Source organism: Maylandia zebra, linkage group LG16 (assembly GCF_041146795.1).
Source record: "Maylandia zebra isolate NMK-2024a linkage group LG16, Mzebra_GT3a, whole genome shotgun sequence".
NCBI classification, from domain to species: Eukaryota; Metazoa; Chordata; class Actinopteri; order Cichliformes; family Cichlidae; genus Maylandia; species Maylandia zebra.
The window spans coordinates 201,363-222,597 of NC_135182.1; the positions used below are offsets into that span (position 1 = coordinate 201,363).

General features: G+C 43.8%; 1 pseudogene across 1 annotated transcript; it reads left to right on the forward strand.

Moving 5' to 3' along the window:
* Positions 1 to 1,180: 1,180 nt before the first annotated feature.
* LOC101473758 (neoverrucotoxin subunit alpha pseudogene) lies at positions 1,181 to 11,848 on the forward strand (annotated as a pseudogene). The gene is made up of 3 exons (XR_013093650.1): positions 1,181 to 1,217; positions 1,738 to 3,209; positions 11,283 to 11,848. The product of XR_013093650.1 is annotated as a neoverrucotoxin subunit alpha pseudogene (transcript).
* Positions 11,849 to 21,235: the final 9,387 nt, after the last annotated feature.

Consider the following 21,235-nt stretch of genomic DNA (forward strand, 5'->3'; position numbering starts at 1 on the left):
TTGTGCCAGTGAAAGCGATGTGAAAAAATTGTCCGTGGTAACATTTCTGCCCTTGTCTAGGAATGGTTCCATCAGCCTCATTACTACATTTTCAGAAAGTCTCTCCCCAGTGGGACGACTGGGGTCCTTGCCAAGATATGGGAAGACATTGCAAATGTACTTGGATTTTAGGTCGCAAGCCACCCAAAACTTGATCCCAAACTTGTCCGGTTTACTTGCAATATACTGCAGGAAACAGCACCGAGTCTTTGATGGGAAAAGCTGTTCATCAACGGTGATATGTAGACCAGGGTTGTAGCACGTGATGCAGTTGGTGACAAATGATCCCCACACACTGGAAATTGCAGCGAACTTATCAGTCTTTGCTCGATCACTGCGGGTGGACTTGTCATCAAAGCGTAGGTGTTGCATGATGTTTTGGAAGCGGTTTCGTGCCATAGTTCCAATTATCTGTGGGTTTCCCAGGTTTGCTGACCAGCAGTCATTTAGAGATGGAACCCTGTTAACCCCCCGCAAGATGACAATTGCAATAAATGCCATTAGTTCAGGGAGGTCCATGAACCAATGAACATGCTCCATGCACCACTCAGCAGGCCATTTGTAAATATGTGTACAAATGGTTGGTTTTTTGTACTGTTTTTATCAATAAATCTCAGCAACAAAGGACATACACCCATGTGTGTTGATTTCTCCCTAAGATGGCAAACTGAAACACTCCAAGTTGGTGACTTTTGGAGATTTATTTCCCTGGATGATTGAGAATGCATCAAGATGAAACACAAAAGGAAGTTCACAGCTTTTAGCAGCTCCCCCACCCCCTCAATCACTCACCCCCACTCCCCTCCCTCCAGAATTCCTAGGTAACGACCTAATATACATATGAATGACTAGCCAATTTAGCTTCCACTTCCACCATTTGACTGCTCTCGGGTTTTATAGGTAGAAAGGTAGAAGCCTGGGGATGCTAGTGTTAAAGGCCTACAAACAAAAGCCTACAAACAACATAATTTCACATCCACATTTTATATACAGACTGTGTTCAAAGTGGGGTTGATCACATGTTTGATCACATGAAAGAAGCTGAGTGGTCACATTGTATTTATGACCACATGTTTTTATTCATGTAGGAGCATCATCTGTTTTGGAGGTGGCTGCTCTGGGTCAACCTTTCAGTTTAGGGATGCTCTATGATGCACGGAGAGGGAAACTCATCCCAGGTAAAATGTGATTTGTTGTTCAAGCAATCAGCCGTATGGCCAGCAAAAACCCACACTAATTTGTTTCTTAAATGACCTATCTACTTATAGGGTAAGTAGATGCATCAAAGAAATATTTATCATAGCAGCAATGAAATATTAATGACCATTTAATGAAAATACTGTATGAAGAAAATAATAGTTTAAATGAAAAGGGTGAGTAACAAAAGGAGCAAAAAAAACCCTTTAAAGAACAGACAACCTTAAGATTAATTCATTTGGAAATCTCTGAAAGAACAGAATAGATTCTGTCTCAAAAAAACCATTAACAGAATAAAAACTTTGAAGCATGTTTTTTGCAGAGTAAAAACCATGAGATTTCTAACTCTCTAGAGCTTTATGAGTGTTACAGTTTCACTAAAACTGTTTTGAAATTAAGTTTTACATTTTTTAGTACATTTCAAATACAATTTTAATCTATTTCGTTTCTAAACTTTCTAAAGAATTTTTTTTTCCATTTTGTGGATTTCGTGTCTTAAAGGTGTCACACTGTGGAATAATAAAACTCTGCAGAAGAAGCCAGTGGAGCATAATCAGCACAGCAGTGAATTTCACATCAATTTAACGGATTCCATTGAAAAAAAGTCGGCACTGCTGGATGTTAATGGTTCTCTGAAGGCCAGTTTCCTGGGTGGGCTCATTGAAGTTGAAGGATCAGCCAAGTATCTGAATGATAGGAAGAAATCACATCATCAGTGTCGAGTCACACTTCATTACAAAGCTACCACTAAATTCAAACAGCTGATGTTGACTCCTGATGAAACCAAAAACTCTCAAGAAGCAAAAAATGTGAAACGTTTGGCGACACATGTAGTCACAGGAATCCTTTATGGAGCAAATGCTTTCTTTGTGTTTGACAGTGAGAAGCTAGATGATAGCAGCATTCAGGTAATCCAGGATAGCATACAAGCTATCCTAATAAAAAAGATCACCTCATTTAATGTTGAGGGGAAAGTTGACATCAAGCTGAGTGATGAAGAAAAAGCTGTGACTGATAAATTCACCTGCAAGTTCTATGGAGACTTCATCCTTGAAAGCAACCCTGCAACATTTGAAGATGCAGTGAAGACCTACATCCAACTTCCAAAACTACTGGGAGAAAACAGAGAAAACTGTGTTCCACTGAAGGTCACACTGATGCCTCTGAAGAAATTCCATCCAAAAGCTGCTTACATGATAAGCAATGGATTTATTAGTAAGGCTGAAGATACCTTACAGGAGCTTCATAACCTTGACATAAGATGCAATGATCTGCTGGAGGACAGAGTGGTGAGAAGCTTTCCACAGATACAAGAAAAGTTGAGCAGATTCAAGAAGCTCTGTGAGTATTTCAGATCTTCACTCCAGGAAACAATGGCTGAGAAACTTCCCTCCATCAGGGCAGGTGAGGAAGATGAGCAGGAATTAGTGAAAGTGTTTTATGACAGAGACAAGTCACCGTTCAGTCAGGAGAGATTAACCAAGTGGATCAAAGATGAAGAGAGAGAAGTCACCATCATCAGGTACTTTGTAGACATGATGGAGGGAACAAAGATCATCTCAGATCAGTCTGAGCTGGACAGAGAGGTGTTTAAACCAGGAGTAGAGGAAGTTCTCTGCTTTGTTTTCACCTCCCTGAAATCCATTGACCCATATCTGCAGAACATGTCTGACTACTTGGAGAAAAAGAAACTGGAAGGTACTGATGGTAACACTCCACCTACCCAGGACCAATGGTACCGCTCAGATGAAGCGATAAAGCAGATGACAGAAAAGGCCGAAGTTGTCCATGACCTTGCCAAAGCTCTGAAGAACAACAACAGTTTCCGTTTCCTAGTAGCAGCCATTTCAAATGATAATTACAAGGGAGGAAGTATCTACCACTACAGGAAGAACTTCCTGATCACTGAGAATTTCTCAGGGCGTATATCAATGATGTGGAAAATGAAATGGATAGGAGAGATCTGATGTGGTGTAAGTACTTACAAAATAATATTCTTCCAGGTTCATAGTGTAAAATTTTTAACATGAAATTGCTGATTATTTTAATATATAGGGTCACATTTTTCTCAGGTGGCTGCTAAAACAGTAATTATGTACAGAAAAATATTTCAAGTCAGACTGGTTTCTGCTATTGATATTGTCCATAAACTGTCCTTAAATATATGCCTTTTTAAAATAATTAAAATCTTAACTTCTTAAAATATCTTAAACTTCTCTCATTTCTGTGAAATTTGTCTTTGAGTAAAAACCTTTTCATGCATGTCGAAAGAGTTTTCAGGGGTTCCAAAATCAAACTGTAAAAACCAATCTACTTGATGCAGAAAAATAATGTACGTCAAGAACAATTAATCTGACAGAGTTATAAAGAGCAAAAGTAAGGAAAAGTATTCCTAAGTAATAAAGTTGGTAAAGTTTTAAAATAACTCCAACTGAATGAGACATGAAGCAACTCCAGGTGAGGGACAAGTTCCAGCTCCAAGTGGAAGAGTTTAAGTATCTAATTCAATTCAAGGTTCAAGGTTCAAGGTTCTTTATTTGTCACATGCATAGTTATACAAGTATAACACACAGTGAAATGTAGCCTGACACGCTCCTCGACATGTGCAAAAATTGGGGGGGGGGTGTAGAGGAAGAACATTATATATATATATATATATATATATATATATATATATATAGTATATACACTGGGTGAATGTGCAGTAGTAGCAGCAAGCAGGTGAATTCTGTACATTAATATGAATAGACATCTGACTATTTTACAGGATAGACAATATAAACATATTTTAAATTAAAGGAATTGAAATGTACATTGTGCCTTGGTTTAGTGTCTGGAAGAGTCCTGACTCAGTCAATTATAGATGATGTGAGAGGGCGGGTGTGTGTGTTTAGGGCCCGGATGGCTTGGGGATAGAAGCTCCTCTTGAGTCTCTCTGTCCTTGCCCGGAAGATGCGGAACCTTCTACCAGATTGCAGAAGTTGGAACAGTTTGTTGCCAGGATGGGACGGGTCCTTCAGTATCTGCGCTGCTCTAGTCCAGCATCTCCTGGTGTAGGTGTCCTGAAGCGGGGGGAGAGCAATCCTGCAGCAGCGTTCTGCTGTACGGATCACTCTCTGGAGAGCTTTTTGGTCCTTCACACAGCTGTTCCCAAACCACGATGTCATGTTCTGTGTGAGGATGCTCTCCACAGCGCCTGTATAGAAAATCCTGAGGATCTTTGGAGAGACCCTGAACTTCCTCAGTTGTCGTAGGTGATACAGGCGCTGCCTAGCCTTTTTGGTCTGGACCTGAATGTGGGCAGCCCATGTCAGGTCTGAGGAGATGTGGACACCAAGATACTTGAAGGACTGCACCCTCTCCACTGGAGCTCCATTGATGATAATGGGCTTGTAGTTAGGGCTGCTCGATTATGGCAAAAATGATAATCACGATTATTTTCACTGAAATTGAGATCACGATTATTTGACGATATTTATTTAACCCTTTAAGACCTACTATAGAACCAAGTCCACCAGAGCTTATATTATTTTTTTACATGCTGTAGTGCCATTTGTGGGAGCATTTCAAGTTGCTATACATCAATACAACTGTTATAGCCCATATTTTAATAATATGTATGCATTAAGTCCATAGTAATTACATAAATTGCAAAAAAGTGCAATAAACTACAAAAAAAATTGAAAATCGCTTTTGTTTTGTTTACATATATTTCTACTTGGAGAAATTTAAGAGGTTTATCCCTCAAAACTTTAAATACAATAAAGTTGCAAAAAATAGTCCCACCACAGGAACTTTATTTTGAGTGTCTTCATAGTTTTATTTTGGAGATACAGCAATTTTTATATACTGCAGGAAAAACAAAAAACAATCCTATGATGCAAATTTGCAAAGAAAACAGCATGTGCATCATTTCACTGTGGGAAGTGTTACGAACAGCTGATAGGAACGGCAAAGCGTGTTTCTGGAATATTATGTTTTTGTTCCTGCAAGTGCTTTTTATGCAATTTTTGCAAAGCTATATGTGGAAGGAAACCGTGACCGAGGACAAGCTGATGGCATCAGATGTAAGTACAACTCCTCCGGTTTCATATGCAAAACAAATTATTGCGCTAGCTTACACGGTTCAGGTTCTACAGGGATTTAACAATAGTTACGCAAAACGGAGCATGCAGCTCTGACCGGCTTTAAAGGGTTAACAATGACTTTAAAAAAATAATATAACATAGTGTGCAACACCACTGAAGTTTTTTTTTTTTAAACTCTCTTTTCAACCAACGGCAGTCACTCTCCAAATAACTTCTGCTTAGCTTTCTGAGCTTCCCTCGGGTCCTCTTAATCAGCGGTCTCCAACCTTTTTTGCGCCACGGACCGGTTTATGCCCGACAATATTTTCACGGACCGGCCTTTAAGGTGTCGCGGATAAATGAGGGAGGGGCTAATAATCGGCTCAGTCATTTTTAATGATCGTTGAAAGCCCAGATCGTAATCGTGATTAAAATTCGATTAATTGAGCAGCCCTACTTGTAGTCTCTGTGCTGACCCCTTCTGAAGTCCACCACCAGCTCCTTGGTCTTGCTGACGTTCAGCTGGAGGTGGTTGTCCTGGCACCACGATGCCAGATTCTTCACTTCATCCATGTAGGCCGCCTCATCATTGTTGGAGATGGCACCCAACACCACTGTGTCGTCAGCAAACTTCACAATGGTGTTGGAGCCATGGGTGGCCACACAGTCTGAAGTGTAGAGGGAGTAGAGCAGTGGCGAGAGGACACATCCCTGAGGTGCTCCTGTGTTGATGGTGATGCTGTTCAATTCAATTCAATTTTATTTATACTGCGCCAAATCACAACAATAGTCGCCTCAAGGTGTTTTATATTGTAAGCTAGACCCTAAAATAACACATAAAGAGAATAAACCCAACAATCATATGACCCCCTATGAGCAGCACTTTGGCGACAGTGGGAAGGAAAAACTCCCTTTTAACAGGAAGAAACCTCCAGCAGAACCAGCCTCAGGGAGGGGCGGGGCTCCACCCCTCCCACTCACAGCAGATTGAATTCTTTTTCAGTCACCACTCTCTTCCCCTTGAGGACACTCTCTACCACTTCATCCAAGTTAAACCATAATTCCTCTCACTTTTCAAACTGACATCCACCATGTGGGACATGCACAGTGACAACATTCAACACCCCTACTTCGATTTCCAGCTTCAAACTCATGATCCTGGCTGGCACTCCCTTCAGCCACACTGTACATAGTCACATACTCTTCCTTCAAAATGACTCGTATTCCATTTCTTTACATTTACATCCCTTTACTAGTCATCGGCCCTGCAAACTCCTCCCTTTCCTTCTCTCTTGTTGCCTCCTAACACACCTTCCACGTTTCCTCTTCTTTTGTCTTTGGCCACCAGTAGCAGTCTCCATTGGTACCTTAATAAATAATAATAATATTAATAAATTTTATTTATGAGCGCCTTTCAAGTCACCCAAGGACACGTTACAATAGGATAAAACACATAGTAAAACAATGGCAGAATAAGAACAATAAAACAAAAGCACAAGATAAAATGAACAAACAGTGGGTTCACAGTGAATATGCAGATTTGAACAGATGGACTTTGAGTTGGGATTTAAACTGGGGGAGAGAACCAGTGTTTCTTATTTCTGGGGGTAGAGAGCTCCACAGCCTGGGAGCAGAGCAGCTGAAAGCTCTGCTTCCCATGGTGCTGAGGCAGAAGGAAGGTACAGCAAGCTGGAATAGAAGGAGAAGATCGAAGTGAGCGGGTAGAACAGGTAGTGGTTAACAGGTCAGAAAGGTAAGGAGGAGCAAGGTTATGAATGGCCTTGAAGGTGAGCAGAAGAAGTTTGAATATTATCACTGTGAGCCAGTGGAGTTCCAGAAGAACAGGTGATGTGCTGGTAGGAGGGGCTCTGGTGATAAGGTGAGCAGCAGAGTTCTGAACCAGTTGAAGCTTATGGAGGGATTTTTGGGGAAGACCATGCAAAAGAGAATTGCAGTAGTCATATGGGAGGTAACGAGACTGTGGACAAGAATGGACGTAGACTGGGTGGAAAGTGAAGGACGTGATCTCTTAATGCTGCGTAGATGGAAGTAGGCGGAACGGGTGAGGTTATTGATGTGAGATTTATGGGAAAGTGAACTGTCTAGGATGACACCAAGGCTCTTAACCTGAGGAGAAGGGAGAACTGAGGAGTCATCAAAATCAAATCAAATCAAATCACTTTTATTGTCACATCACATGTGCAGGCACACTGGCACAGCACATGCGAGTGAAATTCTTGTGTGCGAGCCCCACAAGCAACAGAGATGTGCAAACACAACAACACAAACGAGCAAAATACAAGAATGGCCAACCTGAAACTAATAAATATATGTACAATATATAATAGTGTATGCATTTCTGGATGTGTATACTAAATATTTTCCTACGTGTGTGTGTGTGTGTGTGTGTGTGTGTGTGTGTGTGTGTGTGTATACATTTTTACAAATTAAATAGTAAAAAAAAAAAAAAAAATAATAATAATAATAATAATAATAATAATAATAATAAAATATATAAAATATACAGAGTTGAATATGTGCAAAACAAGTGGCATTTATATACAGTGTGTAGTGCATAATGTTGAAGTTCCAGTAGTGAAGCTGAGGTGTCTATGACGTGTTCAGCAGTCTGATGGCCTGGTGGAAGAAGCTGTCTCTCAGTCTGCTGGTACGGGACCGGATGCTGCAGAACCTCCTTCCTGATGGAAGCAGTCTGAACAGTTTATGGCTGGGGTGACTGGAGTCCTTGATGATCCTCCCCGCTTTCCTCAGGCAGCGCTTCCTGTAGATGTCTTGGAGGGAGGGAAGCTCACCTCCAATTATCCGTTCAGAGCACCGCACTACTCTCTGGAGAGCTTTGCAGTTGTAGGCGGTGCTGTTGCCATACCAGGTGGTGATGCATCCAGTGAGGATGCTCTCAATGGCACAGTGATAGAAGGTCCTGAGGATGCGGGGGCTCATGCCGAATCTTTTCAGTCTCCTGAGAAAGAAGAGGCGCTGCTGCGCCTTCTTCACTGTTTTGTTTGTGTGTACTGACCACGTAAGATCCTCAGCCAGATGTACTCCAAGGAACCGGAAGCTGCTCACTCTCTCCACAGCAGCGCCGTTGATGGTGATGGGGGTGTGTACTTCTCTGCACCTCCGGAAGTCCACTATCAACTCCTTTGTCTTTGCGACGTTGAGGGTGAGATGGTTGTCTTGACACCAGTGGGTCAGGGCGCTGACCTCCTCCCTGTAAGCCGTCTCATCACCGTTGGTGATAAGACCCACCACTGTAGTGTCGTCCGCAAACTTCACAATGATGTTGGAGCTGTTAGTGGCTGTGCAGTCGTAGGTGTAGAGTGAGTACAGGAGAGGGCTCAGTACACACCCCTGTGGAGCACCAGTGTTCAGTGTGATGGGGGATGAGGTGATGCTGCCCAGTCTGACCACTTGGCATCTGTCAGACAGGAAGCTAAGGATCCAGCTGCAGAGGGAGCTGCTCAGTCCTAGATCCTGCAGTTTCCTGTCCAGCTTCGAGGGAACGATGGTATTGAATGCTGAGCTGTAATCTACAAACAGCATCCTCACATTCGTGTCTCTCTTCTCCAGGTGTGACAGGGCAGTGTGTAGTGTCAGGGCTATGGCATCATCAGTGGACCTGTTGTGGCGGTATGCAAACTGTAGAGGGTCCAGTGAGTCGGGTAGTGCAGAGCAGATGAAGTCCCTGACCAGCTTCTCGAAGCATTTGCTTACGATGGGGGTCAGGGCTACAGGTCGCCAGTCGTTCAATGAGTCATCGATGGTGAGTGAGAAATGGTTTGCCTTCAAAAGGTTGGATTTGGTGCCAATAAGGAGGATCTCAGTTTTATCCTCATTGAGTTTTAGAAAATTAGAGCTAACCCAGGATTTTAACTCGGATAGACATTCTGAAAGGGAGGAAGGTGGGAGGGAGGAATCAGGTCTGCAGGAGAGCTATAACTGGGTGTCATCAGCAAAACAGTGAAACTGAAGATCAAATTTGCAGAAAATGGTACCTAGAGGGAGGATGTATATTATGAAGAGGAGAGGGCCTAAAACTGAGCCTTGGGGTACACCAGAGGTGACGGGGAATAGACGAGAGCGGAATGACCTTAGTTGAATAAACTGGGAACGGTCGAGGAGATATGATTGAAACCAGGCGAGGGGTGTGTCAGAGATGCTGAGAGAAGAAAGTCTGCTTAGAAGTACAGAGTGAGAAATGGTGTCAAAGGCTGAGCTGAGATCTAAAAGGACGAGAATGGTGAGAAGACCAGAGTCAGCTCCGATTAGAAGATCGTTAGTGACTTTAAGTAAAGCAGTTTCTGTACTGTGACATGAGCGAAAACCAGATTGAAATCTCTCGTAGATGTTATTATTAAACAGGTGTAAATGAAGTTGAGCTGCAACCACTTTTTCGAGTATCTTAGAAATGAAGGGTAGATTGGAAATCGGACGGAGGTTGTTAAAGTTGTTAGGATCTAAAGAAGGTTTTTTTCAGTATAGGAGTGACTAGAGCAGTCTTCAATAAGGAGGGAACGATACCGGTGGTGAGAGAAGAGTGAATGATAGCAGAAATGAGTGGGAGTAAAGAAGAGAGGCAGGATTTCACAAGCCCCGTGGGCATGGGGTCAAGATGACATGTGGCAGGCTTTGATTTACATATGAACTCGGAAATATCAGATAAATCAGGAAGATGAAAAGTGGAAAACGGCTCAAAAAGGAGAAAAGGTTCTGGAGAGGGAGTAGACACAACATTTGATCTGAGTTGGTGGTGAATGTTATTGATTTTCGTAGTCCAGAACAGCATCAAGGAGTTGCATGTTTCAGAGGAATAGAAGTGCGGTGGTAAAGCGTTGGGGGGTTGAATTAGTTTGTTGAGAACTGAAAGCAGAGTTCTTGCATTACCCTCATAAGAACTGATAATACCAGAGTAGAAGCTTTGTTTGGACTTACTGATGGAGTCTTGGTGGTATTTATAGATTTCTGAATAAACAGTTAAACCAGATTTCTTATATTTACACTCTAGCTGCCGAGCTTTGGCCTTCAGAGCTCGGAGGTCAGAGGTAAACCAGGGAGCAGAGCGAGCGAAGGAAACAGAGTGGGTTTTTACAGGAGCCAGAGAATCAAGGACAGTGTGTAGACAATTATTATAAAATAACAACAAATCATCAGGAGTGGAATAGAAGTCCTTGATCTGAACATTGTCCAAACTGGTAGTGAGAGTGTCCATATTAATGTTCCTGATGTTGTGGAATGAGATGAGACGGGTTGGCTTGGTAGAAGAGCAGTCCTGTTTGTGGCACATTAGTATATGTGAGGGGGCAAACTCCTCAAGATGGGTGGTGACCATGGTGGCCATTTAGAAGTCGGCCATCTTGGATACAACTTTTGCTTTTTCAATAGGAAGAGGGCCATGTGACACATCAAACTTATTGGTAATGTCACAAGAAAAACAATGGTGTGCTTGGTTTCAACATAACTTTATTCTTTCTACCCACCAGCTCGATAGCTGTGTCTGGTGTTGTAGGGAGTTATGAAGTCAGGAAGGCTGTACTGTTTTACGAGTACTCTCTATATCAGGCATATGGCGGGGGAGTGCTTAGCACTTAACCTAGCTCAGCTTTCTCACAGTGACACAAGGGCAATTTCTTGTTGCTTTAGCTGATTTTATGCTAGCCACTGCTAACTGCTACTCTTTGGTTCTTCTGGTAGGTGAGCGTACTGCTTGTCCACTGGCGTAACTCAAACCTTTCTAAAAGAAGTTAGATTTTATTTCATTTACACTGTGCCAAATCAAAACAACAGTTGCTTTAAGGCTCTTTATATTGTAAGGTAATGACCTTAGAATATCACATAAAGATTATACAAATAATACAGAGAAAATCCCAACAATCAGACAAACGCTTTATGAGCAAGCACTTTCGTGAAAGTGAAAATCTGTCACATTATCATGAATGTGAATCTCTTTTTCTCCATCAGATGCCTGTGGTCTCAGCCTGGATCCAAACACAGCACACTGTGAACTCCTTCTGTCTGAAGGAGACAAGGAGGTGACAAGAGGAGAGAAACAGCCATATCCTGACCTTCCTGAGAGATTCAGTGAGGTTCCTCAGATTCTGTGCAGAGAGGAACTGACTGGCCGCTGTTACTGGGAGGTGGAATGCAAAGCTTTTCTTCAAGCTTGCGTGGATGTAGATGTTTGCTACAAACAACTTGAGAAGAAAGGAAACAATGATGCATGCAGGCTTGGAAAAAACGCTATTTTGTGGTGTTTTACTCACCATCCAGATCAAGGTTCAGGTGAAAACCCTCTAAGTTTCTGTGCAAAACATAATAATGAGTCCAAATATTACCCTGTTCCTCCTACTGGCTGTCCAGACTGGGAGTGTTTCTGGACTGGGTTGCAGGCACTCTGTCCTTTTATTGTGTCTCATCTGACAAACTGAGTCACATTCACAGCTTCAGAACTAAATTCTCTGAGCCTGTTTATCCAGCATTCTTCCTCCATAATCAGCCAGAATTCAGTAATACTGCAGGACTCATGTCTGCTTATTTTTTTATTTTATCTTTTATGATAATAGTGAGGTTTCCAACTTCAGTTAAGCTGATGTTCTAATATGACAATTAAAAATTGCCTTCCACAGCATAACTGGTTTGTATCAACGTTTCTTTCTTTTTGCTCTTCCTGTGATTTAATGTTGAAAAGCTTTTAATGTATTCACGTTTCGTTGAATTTTGCAGGCATTTTCTTCCAGCTGATGTGAGATTAGAATCCAAGTGATGTAAAAATTATGTCCAATGTGTTGTATTTGATCAGCTGAACAGCTGCTTAGAAATTATTCACTTTTATATTTGAAGAATTTTAATTTAGTCTGATTGTTACAGATGACTCTGACTTCACATTTTTGATGTGTTCATATTATATGCTCTTTATTGATTGTTTGATTGTTATTTAGAGTTTTGACTTTAAGGTTGATGACTGATAACAATTTGTTCTGCATAAGTTGTGATTTTAGGAGGAAACTTGTTAGTTAACCATAAATAAAAAAAAAGTAAAAAGCAGGAATCATATAGTATTTATACATTTAGCTATCCATGTGTCCTCAAACATCAATGAAAAATATATGGAAAATGAGTTTGCCTCCTTATTACTATATAGTATAGAGAAAATAAATAATATACTTTTATAAACTAAGATTTTAGACATTTTTATCTGCTGATTGTTTGATTTAACTAATCAATTTTTAAGTCATAAAATGAGGGAAAAATAACTAATTGTAGCTCAGAGTGACATCTATCAGTGACAATTAAAAACAAAAAGATGTTCAGTTCACAGTGAATTCTTCCACAGCATGTCTGTATCCTGTCTTCCTTCTCTCACCCCAACCAATCACAGCAGATGGCCCCGCCCCTCCCTGAGCCTGGTTCTGTTGGAGGTTTCTTCCTGTTTAAAGGGAGTTTTTCCTTCCCACTGTCGCCAAAGTGCTTGCTCGCGATCAGAATCAGAATCAGAAAGGGTTTTATTGCCAAATGTTGAGCAGGTTTACAACATTAGGAAATTGCTGCGGTGCTTCAGTGCAAACATACTGTCGTAAATTGCGCTTAAATAGACATGAAAAAAAAAGTAAGAATAAGAATTAAAAGTGCTACGTAGAAAGATATATGCATGAGATATACATGAGATATATACATGAGAATAAGAATTAAAAGTGCTACGTAGAAAGATATATACATGAGTGCAGGTGGTGATCAGTGCCAAACATGGAATGATGCAGTGAACACAGCGTAGGGTCATGTGTTAGTGGTGGGAACAGTCGTACGTTTATTGTTCATGTGTCCAACAGCAGAGGGGAAGAAACTGTTCTTATGGCGAGAGGTTCTGGTGCGAATGGACCGGAGCCTCCTGCCTGAGGGGAGCAGGTCAAACAGACTGTGTCCAGGGTGAGAAGGGTCAGCTGAGATCCGAGCTGCACGCCCCAGTGTCCTGGAGGTGTACAGGTCCTGCAGAGATGGGAGTCTGCAGCCAATCACCTTCTCAGCAGAGCGCACAACACGCTGCAGTCTCTGTTTGTCCCTGATAGTGGCTCCAGCGTACCACACGGTGATGGAGGAGGTGAGGATGGACTCGATGATTGCAGTGTAGAATTGCATCATCGTCCGTGTTGGCAGGTTGAATTTCTTCAGCTGCCTCAGGAAGTACATCCTCTGCTGGGCTTTCTTAATGACGGAGGTGATGGTGGGCTCCCACTTCAGGTCCTGGGTGATGGTGGTACCCAGGAAGCGGAATGAATCCACAGAGGTGATGGGGGTGTCAGTCAGGATGATGGGGGGGAGTGGGGCTGTGTGCTTCCTGAAGTCCACAATAATCTCCACTGTCTTCTGGGCATTCAGCACCAGGTTGTTGCGGCTGCACCAAGACACCAGACGTTCAAACTCCCTCCTGTAGGCAGACTCATCCCCGTCCGAGATGAGTCCAATAGCGGTGGTGTCATCTGCAAACTTGATTAGCTTGACAGACTGGTGGGTGGAGGTGCAGCAGTTGGTGTACAGGGAGAAGAGCAGAGGAGAAAGAACACAGCCCTGAGGGGAGCCGGTGCTGATAGTCCGGGAGTCCGAGACATTCTTTCCCAGCCTCACATGCTGCTTCCTGTCCGTCAGGAAGTCAGTGATCCACCGGCAGATGGGATCAGGCACATTCATCTGGGAAAGCTTGCCTCGGAGATGGTCTGGAAGGATGGTGTTGAAGGCAGAGCTGAAGTCCACAAACAGGATCCTGGCGTAGGTTCCTGGGGAGTCCAGATGCTGCAGGATGAAGTGTAGGGCCATGTTGATGGCGTCATCTACAGACCTGTTGGCTCTGTATGCTCTGTATGATTGTTGGGTTCTTCTCTGTATGTATTATTGTAGGGTCTACCTTACAATATAAAGCACCTTGAAGCTCCTGTTGTTGTGATTTGGTGCCATATAAATAAAATTGAATTGAGGTTAAAAAAATCTTCCTTTAAATTGTGTGTGTCATGGTCCTGGGTCGGTGACCCAGCGCTTTTAGTTGATTATCATTTTCTAGTTTATTATGATGATGATTATTATTATTGTTTGAGTTCTATGTGTTATATTCGGTCTGCCTTTGAGTCTGCGTCTGTGTCTCTGTCTGTCTATGGTGTCACCCCGTCTGTTTGTGAAGCTGTCTGTTTAGATCTGTGTCTTGTTTGGTTCCCCGTGTCTGAGTTTCCTGTTTTATTGTGAAGGTCTCTGCCTGATGTGAGTGTGTTCTGTTTACATTTCCCCTGTCCCGTCAGCTCTGATTTCTCCCGGCTGTGTTGCCCTCCTGTCTCTCATCCCCTGATTACTGGTGTGTGTATTTAAGCCCTGTGTGTTCTCCTGCCTGTTGCTGGTTTGTCTGTGTTACTCGGTGTCAGTCTGTGTTACTCGGTGTCCTGCTCGTCGTCAGCAGCCTCTCATCCCTTTGTCGTATGCTCCCAGGTCTGTTATTTTAGTTCTCCCAGTTTAGGTGTCTTCAGTTATTTGTCATGCCCCACTGCTTGTTTGTCACTACACCTTGTAGATAAACTTCACTAGCATTTTCATCCACTGCTTGCATCTTGGGTCCTCCTTCCTCCACACCACACGGCTCGCCTTCCCAGCCGTGACAGTGTGGCTGTATCTATCCAAGTCTGTGTCTACTATATTGTCTACAGTCATGCTGCATGTTCTTAATACAGTGAATGAAAATGTTTCATGAGTTCTGTGTGGACGTGGCAGCAGCAGTTTGTTGTGTTTCTTAAAAGAAAGAAGAAAAATACAGAAACCTTCAGTTCTGTTCATAATAAACCTCCCAGCCTTTCCACAGGCTGTATATACGATCTGTCAGCTTGAATCTACAAAGCTGGAGTTCCACACGTGATCAGAGAAAAACGCAGCAGCAAACACTGTGATCTGTGCTGAGCAACGCCCTCTGCTGAGTAGTGATGTGCGGATCGATCCTGAAATATCGATTCCTCTGATACCAATCATTTATGTTCTAGAATCGATTCTCACATTAAAATATTGATATTTTAGTAATTTAGGGTAAATTTGTAATTTATCATTAACAGGAACACAGTGGAAAGAAACTATATCATTCGGATTGTCTACATTCAAAGGAACTACTTCCTCTTCCGCCTTTCATAGTCATGTGCGAAATACAGCTGTATAAATGTCTCGCAGCCGCTGGGTGCGCACTCACAACAATGGCTGAACGTAATTGGAGTAATTTGCGGGTGTATTTTACCTCCACAAACAGCCGAGACGTGGTTTGCGATACATGTGGCAAAAAGTGAGGTGTTGTGGCCACACTTGCCAACCTTGAGACCTCAGAATTAGGGAGACATTCAAAAGGGCTGGTGGGGGGTCGATAAATACATTTTACAGTGTTTATTTATCGGATAAAATACGTTAAATGTCACCGTTATTATTGGCCGGCCCAGAAACAGCGGGGGTGTCCAAATTCAGAGGCTGCTTCCACCTGAGGACCCGGCCTTCGCGGTCTAAAGAAAGCCGGGTAGTACGTCATGAGCTCCCTTGGTGGAGTGAAACTCCATTTACAGTGTAAATATGACATTCAGCAGTACCATAGGAGGATCAAATTGGCTGCCTTTTATGGAGATAAAAATGAGACTCGATCTCAGCCCTTCACTCCAAAATCATACTGGTCACCACCCAATGCTCAGCTTCCACCCCAAATTCTTAATTTGATCAAAACAGATAATGAATATTTTCAAAACCACTTTAACGTAGGACGAATTAAGTCCAATTTGACAGTAGAAGAGATAAAGGCCCTAACAGAATTGAAAGGAAACAAACAAATTATCATTAAACCAGCAGACAAAGGAAGCGCAGTCGTGATTTTGGATAGAGAACAGTATTTGGAGGAAGGCTACAGACAATTGAACGACAAAACATATTATTTGAAACTAAAAAAACCCATTTACCACGAAACAGTACCACTGGTGGAAAAGATTATTAATAATTTGAACCAAAAGAAATTTATAAACCTAAAACAAAAGAACTATTTACTGGGCTCCGCTGAGCCAAGAGGAAGGCTTTTTTACATCAGAATCAGAATCAGAATCAGAATGGGTTTATTGCCAGATGTTGAGGTTTACAACATTAGGAAATTGCTGCGGTGCTTCAGTGCAAACAATAAGAATTAAAGTGCTATGTAGAAAGAAAGAAAGAAAGAAAGAAAGAAAGAAAGAAAGAAAGAAAGAAAGAAAGAAAGAAAGAAAGATATGTGCATGAGATATACATGAGATATATACATGAGAATAAGAATTATGAGTGCTACGTAGAAAGATATATACATGAGTGCAGGTGGTGATCAGTGCCAGACATGAAATGATGCAGTGACACAGCGTAGGGTCATGTGTTAGTGGCGGGGACAGTCATGTGGTTATTGTTCATGTGTCCAACAGCAGAGGGGAAGAAACTGTTCTTGTGGCGAGAGGTTCTGGTGCGAATGGACCGGAGCCTCCTGCCTGAGGGGAGCAGGTCAAACAGACTGTGTCCAGGGTGAGAAGGGTCAGCTGAGATCCGGGCTGCACGCCGCAGTGTCCTGGAGGTGTACAGGTCCTGCAGAGATGGGAGTCTGCAGCCAATCACCTTCTCAGCAGAGCGCACAACACGCTGCAGTCTCTGTTTGTCCCTGATAGTGGCTCCAGCGTACCACACGGTGATGGAGGAGGTGAGGATGGACTCGATGATTGCAGTGTAGAATTGCATCATCGTCCGTGTTGGCAGGTTGAATTTCTTCAGCTGCCTCAGGAAGTACATCCTCTGCTGGGCTTTCTTGATGACGGAGGTGATGGTGGGCTCCCACTTCAGGTCCTGGGTGATGGTGGTACCCAGGAAGCGGAATGAGTCCACAGAGGTGATGGGGGTGTCAGTCAGGATGATGGGGGGGAGTAGGGCTGTGTGCTTCCTGAAGTCCACAATAATCTCCACTGTCTTCTGGGCATTCAGCACCAGGTTGTTGTGGCTGCACCAAGACACCAGACGTTCAACCTCCCTCCTGTAGGCAGACTCGTCCCCGTCCGAGATGAGCCCAATGACGGTGGTGTCATCTGCGAACTTGATTAGCTTGACAGACTGGTGGGTGGAGGTGCAGCAGTTGGTGTACAGGGAGAAGAGCAGAGGAGAAAGAACACAGCCCTGAGGGGAGCCGGTGCTGATAGTCCGGGAGTCCGAGACATTCTTCCCCAGCCTCACGTGCTGCTTCCTGTCCGTCAGGAAGTCAGTGATCCACCGGCAGATGGGATCAGGCACATTCATCTGGGAAAGCTTGCCTCGGAGATGGTCTGGAAGGATGGTGTTGAAGGCAGAGCTGAAGTCCACAAACAGGATCCTGGCGTAGGTTCCTGGGGAGTCCAGATGCTGCAGGATGAAGTGTAGGGCCATGTTGATGGCGTCGTCTACAGACCTGTTGGCTCTATATGCAAACTGCAGGGGGTCCAGGAGGGGGGCCGTGAGGGTCTTGAGATGGGAGAGAACTAGGCGCTCAAATGACTTCATGACCACAGATGTCAGAGCCACGGGTCTGTAGTCATTTAGTCCAGTGATCCTAGGTTTCTTGGGGACAGGGATTATGGTAGAGGACTTGAAGCAGGCAGGCACATGACATGCCTGCAGTGAGGAGTTGAAGATGCCAGAAAACACTGGGGCCAGCTCGTTTGCACAGTGTCTGAGGGTGGCAGGAGACACACCGTCTGGGCCGGGAGCTTTCCGAGCATTCAGATTCTTAAACTGCTTCCTCACATCTGCTTCATGAATATGAAGAGTTGTGGTCGGAGGAGGTGGTGTGAAATCCTCTTTTGTGTGGGGTGAGGAGGGGGGTGTTGTAGGTGAACAGTTTGAAGGTGGTGATGGCTCTATGGAGGGGGGAGAGGTGGGGGAATGAGTGTCCAAAGTGCCTCTATTGTTGGGGTCGTTGGAGGTGTGAAGGCTGCCTGATGGCTCGTCAAAACGACAGAAGTCGTTGAGGGTGTTGGCCAAGAGCAAGTCGTCAGTGGAGTGGGGGTTTTAGGCTTGTAGTTTGTAATATTCCTAAAACCTTTCCACACAGAGGCCGAGTCATTCTCTGAGATCTGCTGCTGCATCTTCTCAGAGTGCTGATGTTTGGCAATGTCCACTTCCTTAGTGAACTTGTACTTGGCCTCTCTGTAGCAGTCCCTGTCTCCGCTTCTGAACGCCTTACTCTTTTCCAGCCACAGCTTTTTGAGTTTAGGGGTAAACCAGGGTTTGTCATTGTTATAACTCACCCTGGTGCGTGATGGCACAATGCTGTCCTCACAGAAGTGGATATAGGAGGTGACAGTGTCCGTAAACTTGTCCAAGCTGTTAGAAGCAGCCTTCAATGTGTCCCAGTCTGTGGTCTCCAAACACGTGCGAAGCTCCTCCACAGCCTCGTTGCTCCACAGTTTTTTGGTCCTCACGACAGGTTTGGAGAGCTTCAGCCTCTGTCTGTACGCGGGGATTAGGTGGATCATGACGTGATCAGAAAGTCCGAGTGAAGCGCGCGGCACCGCGCGATAGGCCCCGCTGATCGTGCTGTAGCAGTGGTCCAATGTCCTCTCCTCTCTGGTCGGGCATTTAATATACTGCTTGTATTTCGGAAGCTCATGGCTCAGATTGGCTTTGTTAAAGTCCCCAAGAGCAATGATGAGAGAGTCCGGGTATGTCCGCTCCGTGTGGAGAATCTGCTCTGCGAGTGCGCACTGAGCTGCTCGCGCATCCGCGTCTGGCGGGATGTAAACAGCGGCCAGGATGAATGAAGCAAACTCCCGCGGAGAATAAAACGGTTTGCAGTGAATAAAAAGATATTCCAGAGAGGGAGAGCAGTGCTGAGCAATCACTGTTACATCTGTGCACCAGCCACTATTGATGTAGAAGCAGACACCTCCACCTTTGGTTTTACCGGAGAGAGCGGCCTGCCGGTCCGCACGCAGCAGATGAAAGCCCTCCAGCTTGAGCGCGCAGTCCGGGATGTCCTCACTGAGCCACGACTCCGTAAAACATAAGACACAGGAGGAGGCAAAGTCTCTGTTCATGCTTCTCATCAGGGCCAGTTCGTCTATCTTATTCCAGAGTGAGCGTACATTAGAAAGGAAGATCCCAGGAAGGGCCGTTCTCAGTCCGCGTTTCCTCAAACGCACGAGTACGCCGGCTCGCTTACCTCTCTTTCGACGTCTCACTTTCCTGATCAGAGTCAGCAGTAAATCTGCCGCAGATGCGACAAATATTGGAAATAAATCCACAGGCGTTGTAGTCCTGCAGTTAAGGAGCTCTTCTCTGGTGTAAGAATATCCAGAGGAGTGCCCAGACACAGAAGAAATGCACAAAAACAAGACAAAAGTAACGCACTGAAGCACCAGGGCATCCATACGCGGCGCCATACATGCTGCCTAAGATCCACAAGGATCCGACGAAATGGAGTGTCCCCTTTCAGGTGCCCCCAGGGCGACCAATCGTTTCAGACTGTGATAGTGAGACGTATTATACAGCTGAATACCTGGACTATTTCCTGACTCCTTTATCCACAAAACATGCAAGCTATATTAAAGATACATATGATTTTGTGGATAAAGTGAAGCAAATAGAAGTCCCCATTGATGCTTTTCTGTTTTCCATAGACATTGACAGCCTTTACACAAACATTGACATTGGTGAAGGCATTGACTCCATTAAGAGAGTCTTTCAAAGATACCCGGATAAGAAAAGGCCAGAAAAAGAATTACTACAACTTTTAGAAATAAACCTCACAAGGAACGATTTTGAATTCAATGGTGACTTCTATTTACAAATCAAGGGGACGGCTATGGGGAAAAAGTTTGCCCCAGCATATGCAAACATCTTCATGGCAGAGTGGGAAACTGCTGCACTAGATAAATGCATAAAGAAGCCACTGCATTATTATCGCTTTTTGGACGACATATGGGGTGTCTGGCAACATTCTGAGCAGGACTTTGAGATGTTTCTTAAAACTTTAAATGAACACAATGCTTCTATTAAGCTCAAATCAACCATCAGTAAGACCTCTATTGATTTTCTTGACACGACCACCTTTAAGGGCACAAATTTCATAAATGACCACAAATTGGACATAAAGGTATTCTTTAAACCCACAGACACTCATGCCCTACTATTTAAAACAAGCTTTCATCCCAAACACACATTTGCAGGAATTGTCAAATCCCAACTGCTCAGATTTCACAGAATCTGCACACAAAAAGCTGATTTTGGAACTGCTGTCAAGACCCTCTTCTCTGCTCTCTCCACTAGGGGGTACTGTTGGTCTTTCCTAAGGAGATGCTTCAAATCATTTTTGCTGACAAAACCAATTGATGTCTCCCCTTTACTTCCAGTGGTCATCACATATGCCCCCTGCACCTGCAAATTAGTCAGGGCTATTAAGAACAATTTCCAGAACCTGTCTCGGGATGTCCAGACACTCCATACTCACAGAGTGATTGCTGCCTTCAGGAGGCATAAAAATCTGGGTGATCTCCTCATTCGAGCGCAAATCACACCTCTCTCTGTGCCTAGACAGAGACATCAAGGGCAATTTTTCCAACATCATAGGTTGGTGCGAAGCCACTCCAATGGTCAGGTTTTTCTGTCATTGTGCAAAGGGACCCCGAGGTCCAAAAACTGTATATATTTGATTGCATGCAAGAGATGTGGGATCCAGTATGTGGGAGAAACTGGTAACACACTGCTCACCAGATTCACTCAACACAGGTACAACATCACACGGAAAAAGAACACTCACACTCACCTTGTCAAACACTTTTTATTGCATGGCTGGGATTCTGTCACAGCGACAGCCATTCAAATCAATTCGAGGTGGACAACACAACAGAGATGGAGAGCTGAGAGGATTTGGATAGCTAAACTAA